General features: G+C 45.7%; 1 protein-coding gene across 3 annotated transcripts in view; it reads left to right on the forward strand.

The window, feature by feature from the left end:
• The window catches only part of LOC145347635 (palmdelphin-like), a 123792-nt gene that overhangs the window by 13998 nt on the left and 89018 nt on the right, over window positions 1–20776 (forward strand). For 2 of the 3 annotated variants that reach the window (XM_080195286.1, XM_080195288.1), the window contains exon 1: window positions 9261–9471. The exons of the other annotated variant lie outside the window; for it this stretch is intronic. The gene's annotated coding sequence lies outside the window, so the exon portion shown is untranslated. Of the gene's footprint in view, window positions 1–9260; window positions 9472–20776 lie in introns of those variants that run through there. 3 annotated transcript variants of the gene reach the window in all.

Here is a 20776-nt window from a genome sequence, read left to right on the forward strand (position 1 = left end):
CTGCTGTCCATCACCTCAATATGCTCATCTACAAACATTTTTCATTTAAGTGGTTCTTCTTCAGCTTGAGCTTTCTGATTTGAGGGACATTCCGGCTGCATTCGCCCCAAAATCAGAAAATCCTGCCCGAGGTCAATGGACCTTTTCAACCCTCACCCGCTATGGTTCCTGGGGTGGGTGGGACAGGAAAATTAGCCCCCTAAATACCAAAGTTCCTTCATGGATAATCTCCTTAAGGAAATGATACACCACAAGAACACTCCGGTCAACACAGCTACTAAGTGGACACCAACGCTGTTAATTCAACTGGTGTTCCACATGATGAATTGATCTTATTGAATGGCGGGGCAGGCTCGAAGGATTTGATGGCCTACTCCTGCTTCTATTTCTTATGTTTATGCTTCTTATGAATTGATCTCGTCCATTCAGAGGGCAGCTAGTAGCAGGCTATGTCCCATGAAAAGAATGGGCCCCCTTCCTATTTCTGACCTTTGATTAAGGGCTGTCAGAGAGAAGATTTGATTGATGGCCATGCAAACAATTTGTCAAGCTACCCTCTTGCTAGTCACTCTTATGTCATAAAAGGTACCACTGAATCGAAAAGAAAAACAGGGATACATGGATTTGGAAAAAGAGAGAGGAAAATTGAAGCTAATGTAACAGAGGTCTCAAACATGAATAATTTGGGGATCAGAATTGAGTGATGTAACACCAGGCCTAGTGCTGCTAAGGAGACCCACTAGAGGTTCCTTTGTACCCAACTATCAAGAGGCCTCAGCCTGTGCTCCAGTGAAACTTAGACAATGGTCAGTAATCATTCTGGGATATGTCAGTTTCATAGAGCTGTCATGGAGCTGCAGGCATATTCACTCTTGATCACACAAGTGAGATTATCATATTTTTCTCTGCCTTATCTTTGGAGTCACATTCTGGGCAAGAACCATATTTTTCATTGGTTTCCATTCCCTTCCGAATGCTTCCTGCCCCAGACAGAAAGGTGGCCTCCTCCCCTGGCCTCCAATGGTGCCACTTCCTTCAAGGCAGGTTCGCCTAGCTGGGTGCCCTTCCCTGGCTCCCTGCAATATACTCCTTGGCCTGAAGTGTACCAAAGGGATTATCTGGCAACCTGCAGTCAATTAGTGCAACTTTCCTGTCATAGGGACTGCTTCTTTAAAAAGATGCTGAGAGCATGTTTATTCACAATGCTAGTCAGGCCCCTACGATGTGTAGAAGCATCGCTGGCAGTGTTACAGAGAGCAGCATAATGTAGAAATCAGCTGGGACCATGCTACAGTCATGTAAATGAGGCAGGTGGACCAGTTTTACATGCTGCCTACCCCTTTCAGAAGTGCTGCGGACAGGTCATGAATTGCATCCCCGATGTACCAAGACACAAAATTCTAGCCACCCTGCTCCCCCGTTGCCCATTTGGTAATAATGAAAAATCTTTGAAAATCACTTAGTGAAGTTGGAGAAACAATATCATCCAAAAGCATGTGAAAAGATGCTAAGAAAAATTTTTTAGAATCTCACAGTCATGTCGCTAAAACTTTGGGATCAAGAGAACATAAAGATAATACATAACTCATAAACTCAAATTGAGTAACATTTTATTATATTAATCAGGAAATGGACTGAAATTGCTACCATGCATTATTCAGGTAGAAGAGCTAGTCTGAAGTTAATGTTTAACTTAAACTAAGGCCACCTCTGAGTGCTGACCTTGATCTTGACGTCTGATACAATTTATTGCCATTAGATTCTCTACCTGCCTCTGCAGTGAACTGGATTCAGTTCAGGTCTAACAGAGTCCTTTTGTTCATTTATTACCTTCTTCATTACTTCTGTCCCAGGAGATTTTAATGGTCACGGAAATAATTCTGGCCACAAATTGTTCTCCAGGGCAATGGACCTTGTATGTTCCACAGGGAAAGGGATGAAGAATAATCTACTAAACAATAATCTCCAAATAAACGTGTATGCTCAGTCTATAATGAATCATAGAATCCTTGCAGTGCAGAAAGAGTTCATTCAGCCCATCGAGTCTGCCCTGACAACAATCCCACCCAGATCCTATCCCTGTAACCCCATATATTTTTTACCCTGTTAATCCCTCGACACTAAGGGACAATTTATCATGGCCAATCCAGCTAACTCGCACATTTTTGAACTGTGGGTGGAAACAGAAACACCCGGAGGAAACCCATGCAGACACAGGGAGAATGTGCAAACTCCACACAGGCAGTGACCCAAGCTGGGGATTGAACCTGGGTCCCTAGTGCTATGAGGCAGCAATGCTAACCACTGTGCTACCGTGCTGCCCTATGCATGGATAATCTTCTGATTCGTTGTTCATGGGGAGAATGTACTAATCCTTCAATAGGTCAATAAAGACAGAACTGACTTGCCCCAAACATGAATCAGCATAACAATTACCTCTTTAAGGCCATCATGAATATAATTATCAAATATATAGACTAGCCAAAATTAAAATATGCCAAGATAAACAATGAGATCCCAACAAAACCTGCAGTAATGTGATTGGCATTGTTCATAAGACATTCCCTTCTCTGCGATGCCCCTTGATCACAAAAGAACTTAAGCGTACTGAAGGCTGATTGATGCTCCCTCTTCAAGGCCTCTTGGATTTATGATTACCAGGGAAGGGTAGATAGCCAGAGAAATCAGTTCCCTCCCTCTAGAGCTACATCTCACGGTTTCTCATCTGTCAATTTCCAAAGTTATTTGGAAATAACTTAAAGTGCATCCGATATTTTTCCAGCCCAACCACTTTTATTTTTGTTCCCAAAGCTACAGCTGAGGACTAGTTTCATTCCCTTTAATTGCTGGCACCTATTTTGATGTAGATTCCCAGATTATGCTGTCTTTCTGACTGTCAATCCAAGTGCATGGCAGTTCAGTAAATCTCAGCATCATTCCAACTCCAGTCTCCATTTTATTCCCACTTGCTCATAATTACAAAAATATAATGACAGAAATTCTCAAATAAGAATTAATAAATTCGGACCAAGGAGCGTCTCAAAAAGCAGTTCCAAATACTATTGAAGCAATTAAACCTTTGCCTAGGGTAATAACCAAAATGAACTAAGTAAGACCCTTTGAGTAGCTTTATTTATTAAATATATAAATTCTTGCGTAAGAAAAACACAACGCCTGTGACAGTTTCTCAGAAATAGGGTGGCACAGTGGTTAGCACTGTTGCCTCACAGCGCCAGGGACCCAGGTTCATTTCCTGCCTCAGGTCGCTGTCTGTGTGGAATTTGCACGTTCTCCCCGTGTCTGCATGTGTTTCCTTCGGGTGCTGCGGTTTCCTCCTGCAGTCTGAAAGATGTGGAAGTTAGATGGATTGGCCATGCTAAATTGACCCATTATGTCAGGGGGATTAGCAGGGTAAATATGTGGGGTTATGGCGATAGGGCCTGGATGGGATTGTTGTCAGTGCTGGCCTGATGAGCCGAACGGCCTTCTTCTGCACTGTAGAAAGAGTAACTCATTTTATTTTTTCTCTGCCAGAAATTTGCATGCAACAGACTGCAATATCTGATTAGTTCATGTGTCAAACATCCACCCAGTTTGGTTCTGACAAGCTCCAGTGCAACGTTTGGAGTGATTGATATTGACAACCTCTACTCCTAGTGAAAGGAAGGGCTGCTTCTCCGGGAGAATTGCTGACAAGCTGATACATGGGTCAAAATACTGACTATCAGCTAAAAAGAATCCGACAGTTGGCATGTGTGCAATTAGTTCCAGTCTATAAATAACACAGCTTTATATGGGGGTTGCATATTCATACATCAAAATGCAATAAGAACGAATCCATTCACATGGCATCTCTCCAAGAATGTTGCTGTCACCTCCAATAATTAGCTTTGTTTTTCATCATTTAGCATTTGTTAACACCTGATGGGAGAAGGGAGCACCTTCAGGTGATATTAATAAACTTGCCTGTTTTCCATTTATTGATTTTTAGTTGCTTCCTGGGCACCTCAATCATCTTGTAACAGGCTGTGTATAAATGAGAAAGAACTGACTTCCCTAATGAGTTTGTTTCAATGGAATAATCTATTAGCTGACACTCCTTCTTTGTGTGGTGTAGAAGCTGTCAGACTAAGGAGTGGAGTGACCCAACTAGCTGAATGCGCCGCTGATTTATAGTTCTATTTAGAAACATAGTAACCGTAGAAAATTAGAGCAAGAGAAGGCCATTCGGCCCTTCAAGCCTGCTGCATCACTCATTGCGATCGTGGCTGATCATCCAACTCAATGACCAGATCCCACCTTCCCCACACGTCCTCTGATCCCCTTTACCTAAAGTGATATATCTAACTACTTCTTGAAAACATGCAGCGCCCGATTTTCCCACCTCGCTATGCTAATCAAGGAGCATAGCAGAGCGGAAAATGTAGGCGGGAGGCCAAAAGTGGGAATCGTGCCTGGCCTCTGGCCGGTCGTGTTCGTCCCAGGCCATTTTTATTGGCGTACTCAGCCTGGTGTTGTTCCCCGATCTGTCTGTGGGGAGATTGGCGCATGCGCACTGCGTCTCCCCACCCCACCCCACCCCCTGTTTCTTCAGAAGGAACTCTTCAAAATGCAGTTTATAGAATACAACAAAACCTACTCTAACTTATAAATCAAAAAAAGGGTTTAATAAAGAAACATCATTACTCCAGGCTTGGGGCCTCACCCTGAGTCACTCCAAGCTCCCCACAATGCTACATTGTTGCTTATTTATTGTGAATCAGCTGGTCAGCTGACTATTACATCACTCTGTGATTGGTTCCATGTTTTACTGGGTCAGCTGATCCTTATAACTTGTTCCCATTGGACACATTATATCTAATCAAAGATGTCATTGGTTACATTCTAAATCCTCTCCCTCCCCTCTCCCCTAACCTCATCACTGGCCTACTGATCACCGGACCTTCCCATTTCTTCCCAGGTCCCCTCCCAGTGCCAGCCTCCCTGACTACCTTCAAATCACCGGTCCATCCAACCCTGCCCCCCCTTGATCACCAGCCTACCCAACCTTCTGCCTCCCCTGGCCCCTGATCATGGACCTAACACCCACCCACCCCACAGGCTAGCCCCAATTGCTAAGCCCTCCATGGCTAGCTCTGACCCCATCCCAATCTGCAGGCCCAATTTCCCCCCTCTCCCTCCACCCTCCAATGTGAGCCCCTACAATCCCAGGCTCACTAAGGATATTGAAATTGCGATTTCAATATTGTAATCAGCCTTGCACTGATTTCCGAGGCTGGTTACGACAAAAGAAAGGGCCTGGGAGACATGCAATCAGCCAGATGCCAGTTGTGGCTCCGGGACAAACCCCCACTGGTATCTCCTGGCCTGCTGCGCTACTCGAGCAGTGCAACAGGCTGGAAGAATCACTCCAAGGCTTTGCTTTTCACAGCCCAAAACTTTTTGGCTTAGGTTTGAGTTGGTTTGATTTATTATAGTCACATGCATTGCGATACAGTGAAAAGTACGGTTTCTTGTGTACTAAACAGACAGAACATACTACTCATAGAGTACACAGGAAAGAAGGATGAGGGTGCAGTCACAGATAGGGTGAACAGAAAGATCAGCTTAATATAAGATAGGTCCATTCAAAAGTTCAATGGCAGCAGGGAAGAAACTGTTCTTGAGTCGGCTGCTACCTGACCTCAGACTTTGGTATCTTTTTCCCGATGGATGAAGGCGGAAGAGAAAATGTCCAGGGTGCGTGGGGTCCTTAATTATGCTGGCTGTTTTCCTGAGGCAGCAGGAAGTGGATTGACTGGAAGGCTGACTCAAGCTGTACCTTCTAAACATAAGAACATAAGAAATAGAAGCAGGAGTAGGCCATCTAGCCCTTCGAGCCTGCCCCGCCATTCAATAAGATCATGACTGATCTGTCGTGGCTCAGTTCCACATTCCCGCCCTCTCCCCATAACCCTTAATCCCCTTGCCGATCAAAAATCTATCAACCTGCGTCTTAAAAATATTGAGCGAGGCAGCCTCCACCACTTCAACAGGCAGAGAATTCCAGAGATTCACCACCCTTTGAGTGAAGAAGTTCCTCCTCAACTCCATTCTAAACTGCCCCCCACTTTATCTTGAGGCTGTGCCCTCTAGTCCTACTGTCCTTTCTGAGCGGGAAGAGCCTCTCCACCTCTATCCTATCCATCCCATTCATCATCTTATATGTCTCAATGAGATCTCCCCTCATTCTTCTAAACTCTAACGAGTACAAGCCTAGTTTATTCAGCCTCTCCTCATAGTTCAATCCCCTCAACTCCGGAATCAGCCCAGTAAACCTCCTCTGCACTCCCTCCAAGGCCAAAATATCCTAGCGTAAGTGCGGTGACCAAAACTGCACAAAGTACTCCAGCTGCGGCCTCACCAATGCCCTATACAGCCGCAGCAAGATCTCCCTACTTTTATATTCAATCCCCCTCGCTATGAAGGCCAGCATCCCATTAGTCTTCCTGACCACCTGCTGCACCTGCAGGCTGGGTTTTTGCGACTCATGCACAAGGACCCCGAGGTCCCTCTGCACCGTCGCCTGCTGCAGTTTTTTGCCATGTAAGTAATAGTCCTTCCTACCATTATTCCTACCAAAGTGGACCACCTCACACTTGCCAACATTAAATTCCATTTGCCAGTTCCTGGCCCATTCGCCCAGCCTATCTAGATACTTCTGCAGACTCTCCACACCCTCCGCACAATTTGCCATTCCACCAATCTTGGTGTCATCAGCAAATTTCGACACCATACACTCGGTTCCCTCCTCTAGATCATCTATATAAATGGTAAAAAGCTGAGGCCCCAGCACCGACCCCTGGGGCACTCCACTAGTCACCATCCACCAATCCAAATAGTACCCATTGACCCCCACTCTCTGCCTCCTATTTGACAGCCAATCCTCTATCCACGCTAACACCCTACCCCCAACTCCATGCCCCCTGACCTTCTGTAATAACCTCTTGTGAGGGACCTTGTCAAACGCCTTCTGGAAATCAAGAAACACCACATCCACCGGCTCTCCTCTATCCACCGCCCTAGACACATCCTCATAGAACTCCAATAAATTCGTCAGACACTACTTCCCCTTAACGAAACTGTGCTGTGTCTGCTCGATCAAACAATTCTCCTCAAGATGCCTCGCAATTTTCTCCTTGATCACGGATTCTAACATTTTTCTTACAACAGATGTGAAACTAACTGGCCTATAATTCCCCGCCTTTTGCCTGCCACCCTTCTTAAACAACAGCGTAACATTAGTCGTTTTCCAATCTTCCGGCACTTCCCCGGAATCTAGCGACGTTTGGAAAATAACCACCAAGGCATCCACTATCACCTCCGTCATTTCTTTCAGAACTCTTGGATGCATTCCATCCGGTCCTGGGGACTTTTCCACAATCAGTCCCTCCAGTCTGTCGAGCACCGCCTCTCTAGTAACAATAACGTCATTCAGGCCCTCCACTCCTACCATCTTTCCATTGCTAACACCCGGCAAATTATTCACGTCCTCCTCCGTGAAGACCGAAAGTTATTCAAGACCTCAGCCATTTCCCCGCCCCCTACCACTAAGTCCCCCCTCTCATCCTCTAAGGGTCCAACATTCACCCTAGTCAGCTTCTTCCTTTTTATGTATTTATAAAAACTCTTGCTATCCTTTTTTATATTAAGCGCTAGCCCAGCTTCATAGTTTATCCTACCCTTCTTTATCAGCTTCTTTGTCATTCTTTGTTCTACTGGCCTGGAGCTGTTTTCACCAGGAGGTCTTCCTCACATGGCCAGCCACACATTGTCTCAATACTTCTCCTTAAATATCTTTTCATCTACTAACCCATTGTTCTCACCACTTCTTTGAACTCAACTTTTCCCAAAATATAAACATCCTTTGAGCTATCCTGTTGCCCTCCACACCTTTTCAGGTCAAATTTAGTCCCCATTTCAACGTGATGCTGCCACTGGGAAAAGCAGTGCTTCCCACAGGAGCTGACACCACTTTCCAGGTGGGGTTCATCCATCTTTAACGTGTAAAAATATGCATGATGGGAGTCATACTGGTCAGCTCACTTTCACTGAGATCAGGGCCCTCTCTCACTGCCATGGAAATGGTTACTTCTCACCCCCCCACAACCCACTGGCGAGGAGGCTCCCTATAAAAGAAGGGTGTCCTCCCCTCTCCACTCAAATAATGGGTGGCTCTCCCCCACACCATGTAGGCATGAGGGCGATTCACCCCTCCCCTCCCCCAGACATCCCCCTTCATATCACCTCACCCATCCCTCCCTTTCAGGTGCCCCACCCCTCCCCCCATCCCTCCTTTTGCCCCACTCTCCTTGGCAATACCAATGATACACTGCCACCTGGGTCCCTGACAGCTACTGATATGTTGATCCCCAAGGGGGTTCAAGGAGATAAGTGCAGTGCCCACGTGCGATGTACTCTCTGTCACTGCCACTGTGGCACGTCAGAATGTCGATCGACAGTGCTTGGCCCTCTCTCCACTCACATTGTCTGTACCTTTAAGATCTGATTACTTGTAAAGAGTCGCATTCCAAGCATTATCTTGTAAATGGAGTTTGTGTCTATATATGCCCTGTTTGTGAACACAACTCCTCACTCACCTGAAGAAGGAGCCTGAGACTCCGAAAGCTTGTGCTGCCAAATAAACCTGTTGGCTTTTAACCTGGTGATGTGAGACTTCTTACCCCACTACTTCCCCTAGGGACACTGGGAGAATGTGTCGACTCTGCACAGACAGTGACCCAAGCTAGGAATCGAACCCAGTCAAGGAGCAGGGAAACAAATAAGTAGCAGATCGAAGAGACTGACAGTAGCCAGTGACATGGTTTTGAAGGGGGAAAGGATAGTGTAGTTGGGTTGTCATTCTCTCAGCTGTTGTTTGTTTGGAAAGTACAGAGAGGCAGCTTAAAAGGACAAGCTGATTGACATGACGCCAAAGTATAGGAAGCTAATTTAGGAGAAAAGTAATTTGCTAATTGCCTCTGACTGCCAGGGCGCGCCGAGCAGCAGAAGGCAGCTGACGAGCCAAAGGAAAGCAAAGCAAGTTTGAGCATTCAGCAAAGAAAACAACACTGAGATGGATGTGGGCACTGACTAATTGCAGTCAGGAATGGTATAGAACTGGCCTGAGAGAACTGTGGTTGGTGGCAGGGTGGGATGGGTGTGTGGGGGGGGCGGTGGGGTTGGAGGGGGTGGTGCAAGGAGACGGTGGGAGGGGGGCATTTGCACATGAGACCACAACTTGTTCATTGATGGTCGTGATATCCAGCAACTGGCCTCTGGCTTCGGCTCAGCACTTGATTTGCCCAAAGGTCTCATTATGATCCCGGTGTGAAGCCACAAAATAGGGAGAAATTTTCCATGAGCAAAGAATTTTCTTCACCTCGTGAGAAACATTGCTTTGTGGACTGATCTGCACAAGAGCAGAGCTGGGTAAGAATAAAACATATTTTTGTTTAATAATAACTTGGTGCTAACACCTCTTTCAGTGCTGCATTATTAAGAATTTATTGTTTACGCATTTTAGAAATAAAACCATATTTCCACAGGTTTGTACCTTTAGGTCTATTTGCATTTGAGTGAGTCACAGGAAAAGCAAAGACAGCATTATTTTCATCTTGTAGTAATCTTTTAATTATGCATAATCTTGTCACCAACTCGGCATTAAGCACTTGCAATATGTTTAAAACCAGATGGCCAAGGCTTATAATGTTTGCACTGCAACAAAGCAAGTATAAGACACAACATTTGTATAAATTAAGTTCAATATTTTGGCGAAGTTGTAATTTAAGTCAGGTTCTTCAAGAAGTTTATCCTCATCAGCATTTTATAAAAATATGGGCTCCCACCATCTGACAAATCAGTGGGAAAACTCATTTCCGCTGCTCCAACTGCCCCGCTGCCATTTTATGCTATATTGAGCATTGATTAGCATAAGGTGAGAATCCGCCCTTCACGCTAAAATAAGTCATGCCATGGAGAGCTGCTGGCCAATGTGATTGTCTGGCAGCTCCCCAATCCCTCCAGGAACAGCGCTGCAGTGGCCGGAAGAGAAACTGCATGGAGCTGCCTGAGACTCAGGGTCCGATTTTACCACTTTGATTGTAAGTGCTGAATCTGGGTGTAATTCAAATCCGACCTGGAAACCTGTTCTCAGGTGGCCCCATATGCACTTAGCCTGAAAAAAATGGCGGGTCTGAATCACGCTGTGGGCAGGGTTTATCGCAGCCAAAATGCTGTAGCTCTGATCGGAGCTTTGAACTGCATATATGCAGTGGGAAAAAATTTGAAAAACGTTCCCCTGTCACATCGCTCCCAGGCCACAACAAGCAGATAAAACAGCCCGGGAGCAAAAAGTGGAAGTGATGGCCCCCACAGACATCGCCCCACCTGCACAACATGACTGTCCCCCTTATCCATTCACCTCCCCCCGCTACCCAGATGGATCATGACCCACCGATCGCATGCAGAGTGGCAGGAGATCCCCCCTTTATCCTCCACCAATTGCGTGCAGTGTGGCACTGGTCCGCCCTGTCCTTGTCCCCCTCCACCGCAACACAGATCCACCTGGCCTCTCTTTTCCCATCCCCCCACCACCTGAGATACATCTGACCCGCCTTTCTCGCCCTCCCACCAGAGAACGATGTGGCCTCCCTCCCCCCCTCCACCCTCCCTTCCAGAAAACCATCTGATTTCCTCCACGCCCCCCCCACCAGAGAATGGTTGGGCCTTCCTCCTCCCTCCCCACCAGAGAATGGTCAGGCCTCCTTCCTCCTCCCCACCATAGAATGATCGGGCCTCCCTCCTCTACCACCCTCCTCACCAGAGAATGATCTTCCCACCCACCCACCCCACCATCAATCTGAATTAGGGAGCCGCTGGAAGCTTTGAACTTACCTCTTCAGAAGCTGGAGCGCCCGAAACAGCCCTTTATTGAGCATGTCTGTTTTGCTCCGAATCTGGATGGGCGAACGCAATGGTACAGGGGGAAATGCTGGTAAAGTTGGGCGGGCAGCCCATTAATTCAATTTAAATGCACGCAAATGCATTTAAACGGTGTTGCGCCTGTTTTGGATCTTCGCAGACATGAGCATGGATCACGCTAATCACCTCACGCCCAACTTTACCAAGGTTTCACGCCCGAAAACGGGCGCGACGCAATGGTAAAATCGGGCCCTAAGTTCTGTGAACATAAAATCCAGGGAAGTGCAAGTGGCCCCAGGGTAGGGAGGGTAGGGAAAGCCTGGGGATTCACGAGGCAGGTGTCCAGGTCTCAGGGCTTAGACTGGAGGGGAAAGGGGTGGGCGGGTGGGGGTGGGGAGCGGGTGGGATTAGTGCAGCAAAGGAAGTCGCTGGACTCTAAGGGGAGGGGAGGGCCCTCAATCAGAAGGGAGTTTCTGGTGAAAGCATAGCTGTACCCTCTCCCCCCCCGCCCAGGATCGAACTTTATTTCCATGTTTTACCCACAGGGCGTTAATCCAACCTAAAAACTAGGGCTAAGTGAGAAACAACCCTTAAGTGGCCAGTAATGGGCCACTTACATGCTTCAACAGGGGCGATTAAGACCAGACTTCCCATCTGAGAACTTGCACAACCCAAATTAAAACCCTATGAGTTTGGGGTGGTCAGGAACCCAGAGGAAATCCCCTTACCTGCAATTTCATGCTACACCTCCACCTACAAACCTGCCAGGGTGGGTGGCGGGGGACATGTGGCATAAAACTATCAGATTAAAATCGTAGAGTCAAAGGGTCATGGAGCGCAGAAATGACCCTTCGGCCCATCGAGACTGCACTGATAGTGATTACCACTAAATGCGCGCTAATCCTATTTCCTGCACTTGTCCCATATCCTTGAATGTTATATTTCAATTGCTCGTCCAAGTAATTGTTAACGGTTGTAAGGATTCCGGCCTCCACCACCTCCCCAGGCAGCACATTCCTGATTCCCACCATCCTCTGAGTGAGAAAGTTTTTCCTCAATTCCTTTATACTGTAAGATTATACAATAATCAAAAAAATATAATCATGAGACTTTTTCGCTGGTTGTTATTTCCAGTAAATCTGAAGAAGCTCATTTATTACATTGTATATTGTACATTTATTGCATTATGTCTGATATTTGTTTTGGATATATAATGTTGGGTGGGATTTTACAGACTCGATCATCCCAAAACCGTAAAATCCTGCTTGAGGTCAACGGACCTTCACATTGTCTGCCCTCGCACATTCCGATTCCCATGGCAGGCACAGTGGTAAAATTCCGGCCTTTATATGTGTTACATTATACATTACATTTAATGGTATATAATATATTGATTTCATTATACATTGCTACCAGATCAAATATTTCCCCACTGGAGGGGAGTTAGTTGTTTGCTCTTTTACCACTTAATAGAAGATTATATTTTGTTCTTCTTCATTGTATGGTATACATTTTGAGTTCTCAACGCATCTTGAATACTCAGCTGTGAGGGAGCTTAGTGCGGCTTGTTTGACTGTTCCATCTGCTACTAGTATCAGTCAAATGATCTGTACATGTGAAAGGTTGGATACAGCTTTCACCAAAGCTAAAATTCATACTCTAATCTGTTTAAAAGTACAACAGATAATCTTTTCAATGCTGTGCCTTTGGAGAAAATTAAAATTTAAAGTGGGTTACGCAGGAATGCACAAATAGTGTATCTAAACTGCAAACCTTTCTACTGGAAAAGCACCTACGTGTTTCCGTATTGATTCACTAACCACTTAGAAGTTTTGACTGAATTTGATTTATTATTGTCATATGTATTAACATACAGTGAAAAATATTGTTTCTTGAGCGCTATACAGACAAAGCATACTGTTCATAGAGAAGGAAAGGAGAGAGTGCAGAATGCGGTGTTACAGTTGTAGCTAGGGTGTAGAGAAAGATCAACTTAATGCAAGGTAAGTCCATTCAGAAGTCAGAAAGCAGCAGGGAAGAAGGTGTTCTTGAGTTGGTTGATATGTGACCTCAGACTTTTGTATCTTTCTCCTGACGGAAGAAACTGGAAGAGAGAATGTCCGGGGTGCATGGGGTCCTTAATTTTGCTGGCTGCTTTGTCGAGGCAGCAGGAAGTGTAGACAGAGTCAATGGATGGGAGGCTGGTTTGCGTGATGGATTGGGCCTTTTGTTGTTTAACTTAGACCTAACTTAGCTTTGGTACAATTGGGCGTGTGTTGACATCGGTACAATTGGGCAGCATCTGTGAGGGAAAAACAGAGTTGAGTCCATGTGACTCTGCGACAGAACTGAATGTATTCAAAATGCTTGTTAAGAGCTTCTTGAAAGAGAAGGGTGGAATCTTGAAGAGAGTGTACGGGTTTCAGGAAGTGACTGAAGGGAGGTGGATACAAAGTGGCAAGCCAGCTGTGGCTGGTGCAGGGTTTTAATTCGGTCAGGTCAGTGGAGCCACAATAGATTAGGCATTTAATAAGGCCTTGGTACTGCACAAGTGGTAGGGGAGGTGGACATTCAGTGTCAGGCAATTGATGGGTTTTGACTCACCCCTGAGGGCAGCGAAGCAGTGGGTAAAGCTGTCAAGCAGCATTGGACAGCACCTGCCCAGGAGGAAGGTGCTTGCTGGCAATGGAGGCATGGCTATCAGGCTTGAGCCCCTTGGTAATGAGGGGCAACCCCCTCCAGAGGAAGGGTGGATCCCCATGCAGCTGAAGGGCACACGAGAGAAAGAAAGAACAACAAGGCAACGGAGAGTAAATGCTCAACAAAAGTGCCACAGGAGACTGTTTCACTCCAGGTGGATGGTCACACTGCCCTTGTTGCTAATGACCTTGCAGCTCACATCAGTGGATTTGTTAGTAGCTGTTCAAGGCACTGCGCCCTTGATCTTCTTCACTTCTAGCTTCTTCCCAGAACCAGCTCTGGATTTTAATGGTTACTCCTAAACAGCTTCCACTCTGCCAGCGTTAAGCAACTACACAAGCTTCCCCCACTAGACTTCTTCAGATCTTCACCTCAACCCCAAAGTGCATAGATGGATCTTATGTGATAACGGATGTTCTTTATTAAAGACACGGCTCCTCACTCCTCTGCTGGATCACCAGAGATACAGGCCGGAAATTTACCGTCACGCCCACCCCGATCCGGGGGGCAAGTGAGGCTCAGAGAACAGCATTCTCTATTGGCCTCGGGGGGGAGGGGGGAATTGTATGAACCTTGGGTAAAATTTCGCCCACAGAAGGAATGCAACATGTTACAGTCCCCTGTAGGAATAGTTGTATGAAATACAATCCCTCATGCTTTCTCCCCTTTCAATTAGATTATTGCTAATCTTTTACCCAAACTCCATTTCCACACCCTATCTCCATGTCTTTTGATTGTTTCACTGCTCAAGAATATGAGGAATTTGATTATTAAAGAGATGCTTTACAATTTGTGATTTCTAACAGATCTTTGATACCTGTGCTTATCAGTACTATGAATAATAATTGGCCTCTGTCTTTTCTTCCAATTCTTCGCACCATCTGAATTATTTTGAGTGAGAAAATCCATGTTGAGGAGTGGGGCACATTTTCCGCTTTGTCACTTCAAGGACTGTTGCATAAAACATAACCATAACAAATGTTCCTTATAACCTCGGAAGTTCAGATGATAAATCTGGGTGATGCTATTAATGTCGTGTGTAAAACTGACAAAAACTTGACTGAGCCATAAACTGTAAGAAGTCTCACAACACCAGGTTTATTTGGTATCACAAGCTTTTGGAGCACTGCTCCTTTATCAGGTGAGTGACTCTAAAAGCTTGTGATACCAAATAAACCTGTTGGACTTTAATCTGGTGTTATGAGACTTCTTACTGTGCCCACCCCAGTACAATGCCGGCATTTCCACACCAGAGCCATAAACCAGTGACAAAATGTTAAGGGCTATAATGTTCTCAAATACCTCATGAACACTCAATGTTGTGGGAGGACCCGCACTTGGTTTATATTTACCCAGAACATAGCACTACTGTTTAAAGTAGAACATTTTTGTGACCAAGTTAGCAATGTTAGGTCCCACAGGACTTTGTATGCTAATTCCCAAAGTTGCCTTTCGTGGCAACGCATATTTTGACAATCTGTTCAGTTCTCTTAAATGCTGAAGCTCACTAGTTACTCATATTATACAGACCGGGCTGCTCTCTGCGAGGGAAACGTAACAGTTTATACCTATTCTGTATATTTCTGAGTGAAAAGCATAGCAATTTTTAGATTCTATCATTGGGGAAATGGATATTCTATGCTTAAAATTAATCACCAAGGGCTTCTTTCAACGCTAGAATGTGCGTCTGCCAAGATTGTGCCCCACACGTACATTCCTAATTTGAAAGATTGGGCAACTCTGGCCTGAAACTTTTAAGATAATGCTGAATGACGGCATTTTGTTATGCATCCAAGTTCCAAGTGAGATCAAACTGTGAGATTTCCGAGCCCAGGGAAACCAAGATTTCTATGCCCTGAACTGCACACAAAAGCAAATTTCAAGGTCCCAGAGGTAAGACATTGATTCACTTGTTTAAATCTGTTTCTGCACTGAGTTTTTCCTTTTTTACCCTTCTCCCATTGATAATTGTTAAGAGAAATTCCTACCAGAGTTTACCAGAGCTTGGAATGCTTCAATATGGGGAATAGTTAAAGGAGTGATCATTGCATTTTTAATGGAAAGAGTAAGTAAGTGGGGTGGCATGGTGGCACAGAGTGGATAGCACTGCTGCCTCACAGTGCCAGGGACCTGGGTTCAATTCCTAGCTTGGGTCACTGTCTGTGTGGAGTTTGCATGTTCTCCCCGTGTCTACATGGGTTTCCTCCAGGTGCTCCGATTTCCTCCCACAATCTGAAACATGTGTTGGTTAGGTACATTGACCCAAACTGGAGTGCAGTGACTAGGGGAGTTTCACTGTAACTTCATTGCAGTGTTAATGTAAGCCTTCCTGTGACTAATAAAAATAAACTGACAACATCTGGGGCAAAGGTTCTAAGGCAATTGAATAGGGCAGTGAAATAAATTTGTATATCAAAGAGTTGGCATAAGTTGGATAGCCCATTGGCATCCTTTGCTGTAAGCTTCTAATGTTATTTTCTGATGCCCTATAGCCTATCTGAAAAATCTATAGAACAAAGTGTGGATCATTGATCACTTATCTTCTAATAATTTCTAATATTAATTTGACTTGATTAAATAAATGGAAACTGTACGGCCGAGAAATGTATACCCAAAGGCCTGTACTGCTTAGCCTCAATATGGACATCAACTTGTCCAATTACATACGCTTTGAGAGCTCCCCTCCTACCCTGCTTGTTAGAAGTTCAACATTAATATGTAGAATCTTTCCTGCGCTCTTCCACGTAAACAGGAGAGGGTCATCATGAGTGCTGAAGTCCAGCTGTGGTGATAAAACAGTGAATTATGCCAAACAAACAGAAACTATGAAACAAAAACAGAAAATGCTGGAAAATACTGGCTACATCAGTCTGGAAAAAAGAAACAAAGGCTTTGATTTGTGCCCCCTGCTGGTGGCTTTGAAAGTAGGAGACTTGGAAAATCTAACGCGTGGTGTTCTCACCATCTATGTGCCCACCCCCAACCTGTATGAAAGGGCTATTAGGCTCTGAAATGGCCATTAATGGTGCTTAAGAGCCTCACCAAATCCTGTCCACTATTTTACCTGCAGCAACAAGTGGGTAGCCCAGTAGCATTTATTTTGCAGATGATGCCAGGCAAGGGGTGGCAACCTCTCTTTCAGATCTCTTGTGCCTGTCGGATGCAAACCACTCCCCTAATATCAAACTTCTCCTTTTAATCCACCCATCATCAGCCGCAAAAACCCAGCTTGCAGGTGCAGCAGGTGGTCAGGAAGGCGAATGGGATGCTGGCCTTCATAGCGAGGGGGATTGAATATAAAAGTAGGGAGGTCTTGCTGCAGCTGTATAGGGCATTGGTGAGGCCGCAGCTGGAGTACTGTGTGCAGTTTTGGGCGCCGCACCTGCGCAAGGATATTTTGGCCCTGGAGGGAGTGCAGAGGAGGTTTACTAGGCTGATACCGGAGTTGAGGGGATTGAGCTATGAGGAGAGGCTGAATAAACTAGGCTTGTACTCGTTAGAGTTTAGAAGAATGAGGGGAGATCTCATTGAGACGTATAAGATGATGAATGGGATGGATAGGATAGAGGTGGAGAGACTCTTCCCGCTCAAAAAAGACAGTAGGACTAGGGGGCACAACCTCAAGATAAAGGGGAGGTGGTTTAGAACGGAGTTGAGGAGGAACTTCTTCACTCAAAGGGTGGTGAATCTCTGGAATTCTCTGCCCGTTGAAGTGGTGGAGGCTGCCTCGCTAAATATTTTTAAGAAGCGGGTTGATGGGTTCTTGATAAGAGAGGGGATTAAGGGTTATGGGGAGAGGGCGGGAAAGTGGAACTGAGCCACAACAGATCAGCCATGATCTTATTGAATGGCGGGGCAGGCTCGAAGGGCTAGATGGCCTACTCCTGCTCCTATTTCTTATGTTCTTATGTTCTTATGTTCTCTCAAACCCAGCCTCTAACCCTCTCGTCCCCCCTCAACTGAACCTAGAAATATAGAAACCCTACAGTACAGGAATAGGCCATTCGGCCTATCAAGTCTGCACTGACCACAATCCCACACAGGCCCTACCCCCCCATCCCTACATATTTACCCACTAATCCCTCTAACCTACGTATCTCAGGACACTAACGGCAATTTTAACATGGCCAATCTAACCAGCACGTCTTTGGAGTGCCAGTGTAACGGTGTGACAGTGGCAGTGACACTCCCACTACTTACCCTGGTGTTCAGCTCCTGCAACAATTTCCTTTGTGAATTGCCTTTGGTTCCAGCAGTGGCCACCACTCCAGTCTATTGCCAGTGGGACTACAGAGCTACCAGCTGGTCAGATGGTTGGACTTTGAGGAGGCCATTAAATGTCTTTATAAATTAAATGTTTTTATAAATATATAAAAAGGAAGAGGCTGGCTAGGGTGAACGTTGGTCCCTTAGAGGATGAGAAGGGGGACTTAGTGGTAGGGGATGGGGATATGGCTGAGGTCTTGAATAACTTTTTTGTTTCTGTCTTCACAGAGGAGGACGTGAATAATTGGCCGGGTGTTAGAGATGGAAAGGTGGTAGGACTGGAGGATCTTAATGACATTACTGTTACTAGAGAGGAGGTGCTCGACAGACTGGAGGGGCTGATTGTGGACAAGTCCCCAGGACCGGATGGATTGCATCCGAGGGTTCTGAAAGAAATGGCGGAGGTGATAGTGGATGCCTTGGTGGTTATTTTCCAGACATCGCTGGATTCCGGGGAAGTGCCGGAAGATTGGAAAACGGCTAATGTTACGCCGTTGTTTAAGAAGGGTGCCAGGCAAAAGGCAGGGAATTATAGGCCGGTTAGTTTAACATCTGTTGTAGGTAAAATGTTAGAATCCGTCATCAAGGAGGAAATAGCGAGGCATCTTGAGAGGAATTGCTTGATAGAGCAGACGCAGCACGGTTTCATTAAAGGGAAGTCGTGTCTGACAAATTTACTGGAGTTCTATGAGGATGTGTCTAGGCAGTGGATAGAGGAGAGCCGGTGGATGTGGTCTTTCTTGATTTTCAGAAGGCGTTTGACAAGGTACCTCACAAGAGGTTATTGCAGAAGGTCAGGGGGCATGGAGTTGGGGGTAGGGTGTTAGCGTGGATAGAGGATTGGTTGTCAAATAGGAGGCAGAGAGTGGGGGTCAATGGGTGCTATTCGGATTGGTGGATGGTGACTAGTGGAGTGCCCCAGGGGTCGGTGCTGGGGCCTCAGCTATTTACCATTTATATAGATGATCTGGAGGAGGGAACCGAGTGTAGGGTGTCGAAATTTGCTGATGACACCAAGATTGGTGGAAAGGCAAATTGTGCGGAGGGTGTGGACAGTCTACAGTAGGATCTAGATAGGCTGGGCGAATGGGCCAGGAAATGGCAAATGGAATTTAATGTTGACAAGTGTGAGGTGGTCCACTTTGGTAGGAATAATGGTAGGAAGGATTATTACTTACGTGGCGAAAGACTGCAGCAGGCGACAGTGCAGAGGGACCTCGGGGTCCTTGTGCATGAGTCGCAAAAACCCAGCTTGCAGGTGCAGCAGGTGGTCAGGAAGACTAATGGGATGCTGGCCTTCATAGCGAGGAGGATTGAATATAAAAGTAGGGAGATCTTGCTGCGGCTATATAGGGCATTGGCGAGGCCGCAGCTGGAGCACTGTGTGCAGTTTTGGGCACCGTACTTACGCAAGGATATTTTGGCCTTGGAGGGAGTGCAGAGGAGGTTTACTAGGCTGATGCCGGAGTTGAGGGGGTTGAGCTATGAGGAGAGGCTGAATAAATTAGGCTTGTACTCGTTAGAGTTTAGAAGAATGAGGGGAGATCTCATTGAGACGTATAAGATGATAAATGGGATGGATAGGATAGACGTGGAGAGACTCTTCCCGCTCAGAAAGGATAGTAGGACTTGGGGGCACAGCCTCAAGATAAAGGGGGGGCGGTTTAGAACGGAGTTGAGGAGGAACTTCTTCACTCAAAGGGTGGTGAATCTCTGGAATTCTCTGCCCGTTGAAGTGGTGGAGGCTATCTCGCTAAATATTTTTAAGACACGGGTTGATGGGTTTTTGATAAGAGAGGGGATTAAGGGTTATGGGGAGAGGGCGGGAATGTGGAACTGAGCCACGACAGATCAGCCATGATCTTATTGAATGGCGGGGCAGGCTCGAAGGGCTAGATGGCCTACTCCTGCTCCTATTTCTTATGTTCTTATGTTCTTATGTCTGCAGGGCAACTGATAAACTGGCATACCGGCTCATTAAAATTTACAGCATTGTAAATGTGGATCTTAACTGGGGTTTTTTTGTTCAACTTAGGGAAGCTGTTCTTCTGATGTAGGGACAATTGTAAAATTTGATTTCTATTGATTGGTGTGGATTACAAAATGGAAAAAGAAACCCATTCACATAAATAAGGTGCAAATCCCTTTTGAAACTTGTTAGTAATTTTTTCCAGAATAATACTGCTGGCAACTGGACACTGGAATGTTCTGACCATATGCTGCACATCCCAGAGTCATTGGGAAAATATAGAATAAAGAGAAGTACAGCACAGGAACAGACTCTTCGGCCCTCCAAGTCTGTGCTGGTCATGATCTCCCAACTAAACTTAAAAAAATACCTTCTGCCCTTACTTGGTTCATATCTCTCTATTCCCTCCCTATTCATATAACCATCCAAGTGCCTCTTAAATTTTGCTAATGTGCCTGCTTCCACCACCTCCGCTGGCAGCGCGTTCCAGGCCCTACCAGTCTCTGCATGAAAGACTTCCCCCGCACATCTGTCTTAAATTTCCCCTGTCTCACCTTGAACCTGTAATCTCCTCATAACTTCCATCATTGGAAAAAGCCTCTGACTATTCACCTTGTCTATGCCTCTCATAATTTTGTAGACCTCTATCAGGTCTCCCCTCAGTCTGTCTTTCCAGTGAAAACAATCCTAGTTTATGCAACCTCTCTTCATAGCCAATGCTTCATAGCCAATCCACCTATCCCACTCATCTTTAGAGTGTAGGAGGAAACCGGAGCACCTGGAGGAAACCTATGCAGACAAGGGGAGAATGTGCAGACCCTGCACAGACAGTGATCCAAGGCTGGAGTTGAACCTGTGAGGCATCTGAATTATTGGCTT

Source organism: Carcharhinus amblyrhynchos, chromosome 9 (genome assembly GCF_965287045.1).
Source record: "Carcharhinus amblyrhynchos chromosome 9, sCarAmb.v2.hapA, whole genome shotgun sequence".
Classification (NCBI taxonomy): domain Eukaryota; kingdom Metazoa; phylum Chordata; class Chondrichthyes; order Carcharhiniformes; family Carcharhinidae; genus Carcharhinus; species Carcharhinus amblyrhynchos.